A 6,000-nucleotide genomic window follows, 5' to 3' on the forward strand; every position below is an offset into this window, starting at 1 on the left:
GAGACCCTGTCTCAAAAAAAAAAAGAAAGAAAGAAAAAGAAAGCCCTTTTTGACCTCTTGCCTTTGCATATGAGAGGAGTATCTCTGGTTGGAATGCAAGACTGCGGTGACTTTTATTCTTCAGTTACCCCTTGTATTAGTCCACTTTCATGTTGCTGATAAAGACAAACCCAAGACTGGGCAATTTACAAAAGAAAGAGGTTTAATGGACTCACAGTTCCACATGGTTGGCGAGGCCTTGCAATCATGGTGGAAAGCAAGGAGAAGCAAGTCATGTCTTACATGGATGGCAGGAGGCAAAAAAAGAGAGCTTGTGCAGGGAAACTCCCCTTTATAAAACCACCAGATCTCATGAGACTTATTCACTGTCACGAGAACAGCATGGGAAAGATGTGCCCCTGTGATTCAATTATCTCCCACTGTGTCCCTCCCACAACACATGGGAATTCAAGATGAGATTGGGGGTGGACACAGCCAAATCGTTATCACCCCTGGTTCCAGGAGTAGCTCTTAGTCTCTTAGTCTTCCTCTATAATGCTCTCTGCAGTGATTTCAGGCCTGACCCATGGAATGTTCTTTGAAATATTAGTCCCAAGGAAATAATAATCAGTTTCAGAAGAATCAGGACCTATTCTCACCAAGTGTGGATATTAAGGAGAAAGGATGATCCTGGTAGCAAAAACTTTTAAAATCTCTATAGCCCTCAGGAAAATCTCTGGTATCAGGACAACTGGTAATGAGATGTTTCAAGCTAAACTCCCAGGAGGAAGCTTAAACCAAGTTTTGTGAAGTTTAATCTACAAGGCCACTTTGCACAATCCCCATTACCTCTTTTGTCATGATAGCAACCCACGTTCCATAATAAGTAGTAAAGGCATTATCAGAAAAGACAAGAGGCCTGCAAATGTACACTTCATTCCTAGTCATTCTTAATCCTTAGATGTTTTCTTCTTCTTATAGTTACTTGGTATCTTGCAATCTATAATAATCACCTGTTAGTGTTTGGAAGCATCTCCACATAAATCAAGATGCTCATAATATCTTGACATCAGGCCAATTCACACCCAAATTTCTCAATGAACCCAGTAGTAGTTCAGACCCAGAATTTTAGTTCAGACTTTCTATCTACATCCCAATCACAAAAGTCTAAGATAAAACTGAATAGAGGCAGGGCACAGTGGTTCACACCTGTAATTCCAACACTTTGGGAGGCCAAGGTGGGTGGATTCCTTGAGCTCAGGGGTTTGAGAGCAGCCTGGGCAACATGGTGAAACCCCATCTCTATAAAAAATTTAAAAATTAGCCAGGCATAGTGGCAGGTACCTGTGATCCCAGCTATTTGGGAGGCTGCGGTGGGAGGATCACCTGAGCCTGGGAGGCCAAGGCTGCAGTAAGCCCTGATCACACCACTGCACTCCAATCTTGGGTGACAAAGTGAGACCCTGTCTTAAAAAAAAAAAAAAAAAAAGTGGGCCGGGCGCGGTGGCTCAAGCCTGTAATCCCAGCACTTTGGGAGGCCGAGGCGGGTGGATCACGAGGTCAGGAGATCGAGACTATCCTGGCTAACATGGTGAAACCCCGTCTCTACTAAAAATACAAAAAACTAGCCGGGCGTGGTGGTGGGTGCCTGTAGTCCCAGCTACTCGGGAGGCTGAGGCGGGAGAATGGCGTGAACCCGGGAGGCGGAGCTTGCAGTGAGCCGAGATCAGGCCACTGCACTCCAGCCTGGGAGACACAGCGAGACTCCGTCTCAAAAAAAAAAAAAAAAAAAAAAAAGTGAAGGTAAATAGATTATTAGGAACAAACAGCCTCTCAGTACTTTGATTCCTTAATCATGAAACAGGAGTGATATCATCTCCCTTACCTCTATCTACAGTTCAAGAAAGTTCCTATGAAAGAGTGACCACTAATCAGGCACTAGTTTGTACAGCAACTTGAGTGTTAGTTCCATTTTACAGAGGAGAAAACTGAGGCTCCAACACTCCCAGTATTTTATCCTAGTACTTTATGGCATAGCTAGAAAATGTTGGAAGTAAGATTTGAACCTGAGTCTCTCTTATTCCAAAGCCTTCACTTGTAATCATTGTGCAGAGAGATTGGATGGGCGGGCTATGATGATTTCCATTTGTAATTGAAATGATCAATTTCTCACCAAGGTAGCTACTATTACTATTTTTAGCTCTCCTTTCAACCAGACACACCTTATCCCTATTCCAGCTGAACATGGAAACCAATCTTCTAACAGTGGACAATCTGCAAGATGCAGCTTCTACACCTGCACTTCTCAAATTATCTATTACGACAGACTAATTTTTTTCCCATCCTTCATAAGCCAATGCTTGTGGTCTAAACCCTGTTCAACAAGATGAGTCCACTCATCACAACATTGGATGTTGTACAAATATTGAACTTCTCTCAAAGTTTCTAAATGCTTACCCTCAATTACACTTCTCTTCTCATCCTAGAAAATAACAAATGGTTCATGAACCAGCGTGGCCTCTATCAATGTCGGCTGTCATTCATGGATGGAGTGGGCATTTATCACGTGTTCATGCTTTCTAGCATCTATTCCCTCCCCTCCCAACTTAACCTTCCTAACAGCTCTCAATTCCCATCTGAGAACTCATGTTACTCTGGGGAAGTTGGTACCATCCCTGGATGCAGGCATGGGAGGTGTGACCCAGGAGAAATCAATCAAGGGGTTTCATCCCTCTGTCCTCAGTGATTGGTTCTGGGGCTAACATGTGACCTAAAATGGTCCAATTGGAGTGAATCTCAAAACAATTCCTTGGAATATTGGAGACAAGATACTCTCTTCCCCTGGATTTGTGGTGTTTGGGAATGAGATCTCAGCAGCTATTTTTTCTACCATGATGCAAATCTCCCCCAGAGGACAAGGACACAAAGAATGGCCAATCTGAGAAGACTACAGAAATGAAGTCACAGCCAAGATCACATCATACACCTCCGGACCAATGCTACAACCCCTTACCTCTGAACATTTCTCTGTCTTTTTGTTGTTGTTAAGCCAGTTTGAGTTGGATTTTCTGTCAATAGCAACTGAAAACTTCCTTTTTTATTACTTGGCTGCATATATTTCATCAGCAAGCACCTATTAAGTGCCCACTTTGTATCAAGTACTGTGTTAGGTGTAGGTATAGAGCTTCTCACAAAAGATACTGTAAAATAGGTCAGAGGAGGGATGAGTGGTTAATAGAGTTGGAAGCATTTAGACATGTCGACTGGCTAGCTTTAAGAGAGTCCTGTGTAATTTTAAGGTAATATTTGAAGCATAGATATTTGCAATTTACTTGCAAATTATTAATTTTGCAAGTAAAAAAAATACAGTGATTTTAAGGTTATCCCTGGAAGAAGGACAACCTGACTTCCTTGCATTATAATATCTGCTAATGTCATAATCTTTACCATTTTTACATACTACTTGTTCATTTTTATTTAATATTATTAAATTGATTCACTTACAGAACTTACATAGATGTATTTCAAGACAAAATTTCTATAATACCACTAAAATGGAAAACGAGTACCACTTTACATGAATAGAAGGCAATCATAAAATAAGTACAATGAAATTATAGAATGTTACTAAATACTGAGAAAGGTGACCTGACAAACGCTCTGACCCTGTAGACTGCTCTGTCTTTTGCCAAAAGGGAAATTAGCAAGTGTCCAAAAGGTGTTAAAGACATGTTAGCACCCCAACTGAGACTTTCTCCTTGTTACGTTTGGAGGGATTAAAAGAAAATTGAAAAAAGGGATCAATTTCTCACCAAGTATTTCATTGTTATTTAATGCTGCCTCTGCACACAACCACAAATTATCTCCTTTGCACAAAATGTACTGCCCTTGCCACTCTTTGAGAAACACTATTTTAAACAAATCTCATTTGATAGCTGAGCAAATCGAAGCCCGGAGAGGTAATGGGACTCTCCTAAGGCTTCCTGATTTCCAGCCTGCTCAACTCCCCTGTATTCAATAATATTTTATTACTTTCATTGGATTTATTTTGTGATTACCTTCTAATTAAGGCGAGTGACTCTGTTTTATTTTTTATTTATGGTAATGATATCAAGTTTCCTTTTTAAATAAGCTTTGGTTGCTTTTAAACCATCCCGTTGTTGAGACCAACGTGAAATAAGGCCCTTAGCAATGCCAATGACCCTGTGTTCCCAACACTGATATGGGAGTTGGGGCCGGGAAGTGCTGGGTAAAGAAGGGCAGGGTCCCTGGCAAAGGCTTCACCCTTGGGCCTGTGCCCACGGACCTAGGTGAGGACAGGCACTCCTGTTTTCGCGCCCAAAAGGTGCATTCTCCAAGACCACTCTGACCTGCCACACCCTCCTCCTGTGCCTATAAAAACCTCGAGCCCCTAGCAGACACAGACACAAACAGCTGGATGTCTAGAGGAACACTCTGGCAGAAGCACACACCAGTAGACGCCGGCAGGCCATCTACGATGGGACCACGCAGAATTCAGCTGGGGGAGGTCGGAGGAGAGTCCGGCTGCTGAGCATCCCGGAAAGATCACCTTTCCACTCCATCCCCTGCTGGCTCCCCATCCACCTGCTGGGAGCTATCTTCACCCAGTAAAACCTTGTACCCATCATCCAAGCCCACGTGTGATCTGATTTGTCCAGGACACTGGGGCAAGAACCCAGGATACAGAAAGCCCTCTGTCCTTGTGTTACGGCAGAGGGTCTAACTGAGCTGATTAACACAAGCCGCCTGTGGACGGCTACGCTGAAGGAGCACATTGTACCACACGCCCACTGGGGCTTCGGGAGCTATGAATACTCAACCCTAGATGCTGCCTGTGGGGTCGGAGCCCGCGGTCCCCACAACCTGCCCGTCTGCGTGCTCCCTCTAGGGACTTCAGCTGTGGGGCACTGAAGAAGTGAGCCACGCCCCCATCGCACACCCCGAGAGGGAGATTAGGGAACTTTCCCCGTTTCACCACTACCACTTTACCCCCAAGCAAAGGCAGGCACAGGGATTTATACCGTCCTCTACTGCCCCATGCTGGAATCCCCAGATATGCCCCATGATTCAGGTCGTTCCCTCCCCAAGCCCAGAGGGGAGAATAGAAGCTAGGATAAGTGATTCCTCTAAAGCAGGGTTTCTCAATGTCAGCACTATTGACCTTTGGGACGAGATAATCTAGCAGCTCTGTGGATGCTGAGCAGCATCCCTGGCCTCTACTCCTGAGATGCCAGTAACACCCCTCACCACACACACAAGTTGTAACAACCAGAAATTTCTCTGGACGTTGTCAAGTGTCCCCTGGAAGCAAAGTCACCCCTGGTCGAAAACCATAGGTTTACTCATGACTGGCAGGTTCCTATCCCAGCCCTCCAAATTTTCACAATAAACTTTAAATACAGAGCAGTCCTTTGCCACTACAGTTGAGGTAATTTGAGGTCACTTTCTTTTTTCTAAGACCACAATATTTTCTAAGAAAAAAAAAAAAAACAATATGAACTCTCCACCAGCCATCAAGTTTACTCTTTTTGGACAATTCATGTACACTCTCCCAGGCAAAGGAAGCTTAAGTGACAGCACCTCCAAGGGGTCCCTTACATTTGCCCACTGCTGGGTCCTCTCTTAATATTACTGAGCAGAGCCAGAAGGTGGCACCTGCTGACATGGATGTTCCATTTTCTTATAACCCCTTGCACCTTGACTTTAGACATTTAAAACCAGTGCATTTCCATGCCTCATTTTGATATCTGGGCTCCATGCATGGCAATAGTGTCACTGACTAAATGCTGTGCCTGAACAAGTTTGAGCAGGACTTAGTGCCCCAGAAAGCAAATGTGCCATTCTTAAAGGAATTGTTGATGCTAAAAAGTCAAGTCACAAGGGATAGCATGAATGAATGAATGAATGAATGAATGAATGAATGAATGAATGAAAATGTGTACATATTTATCCATTCATGTAATACGAAATTATGGTAAAATGCTACTGTCTTAATTTGGG

This window comes from Papio anubis, chromosome 9, assembly GCF_008728515.1.
Source record: "Papio anubis isolate 15944 chromosome 9, Panubis1.0, whole genome shotgun sequence".
NCBI classification, from domain to species: Eukaryota; Metazoa; Chordata; class Mammalia; order Primates; family Cercopithecidae; genus Papio; species Papio anubis.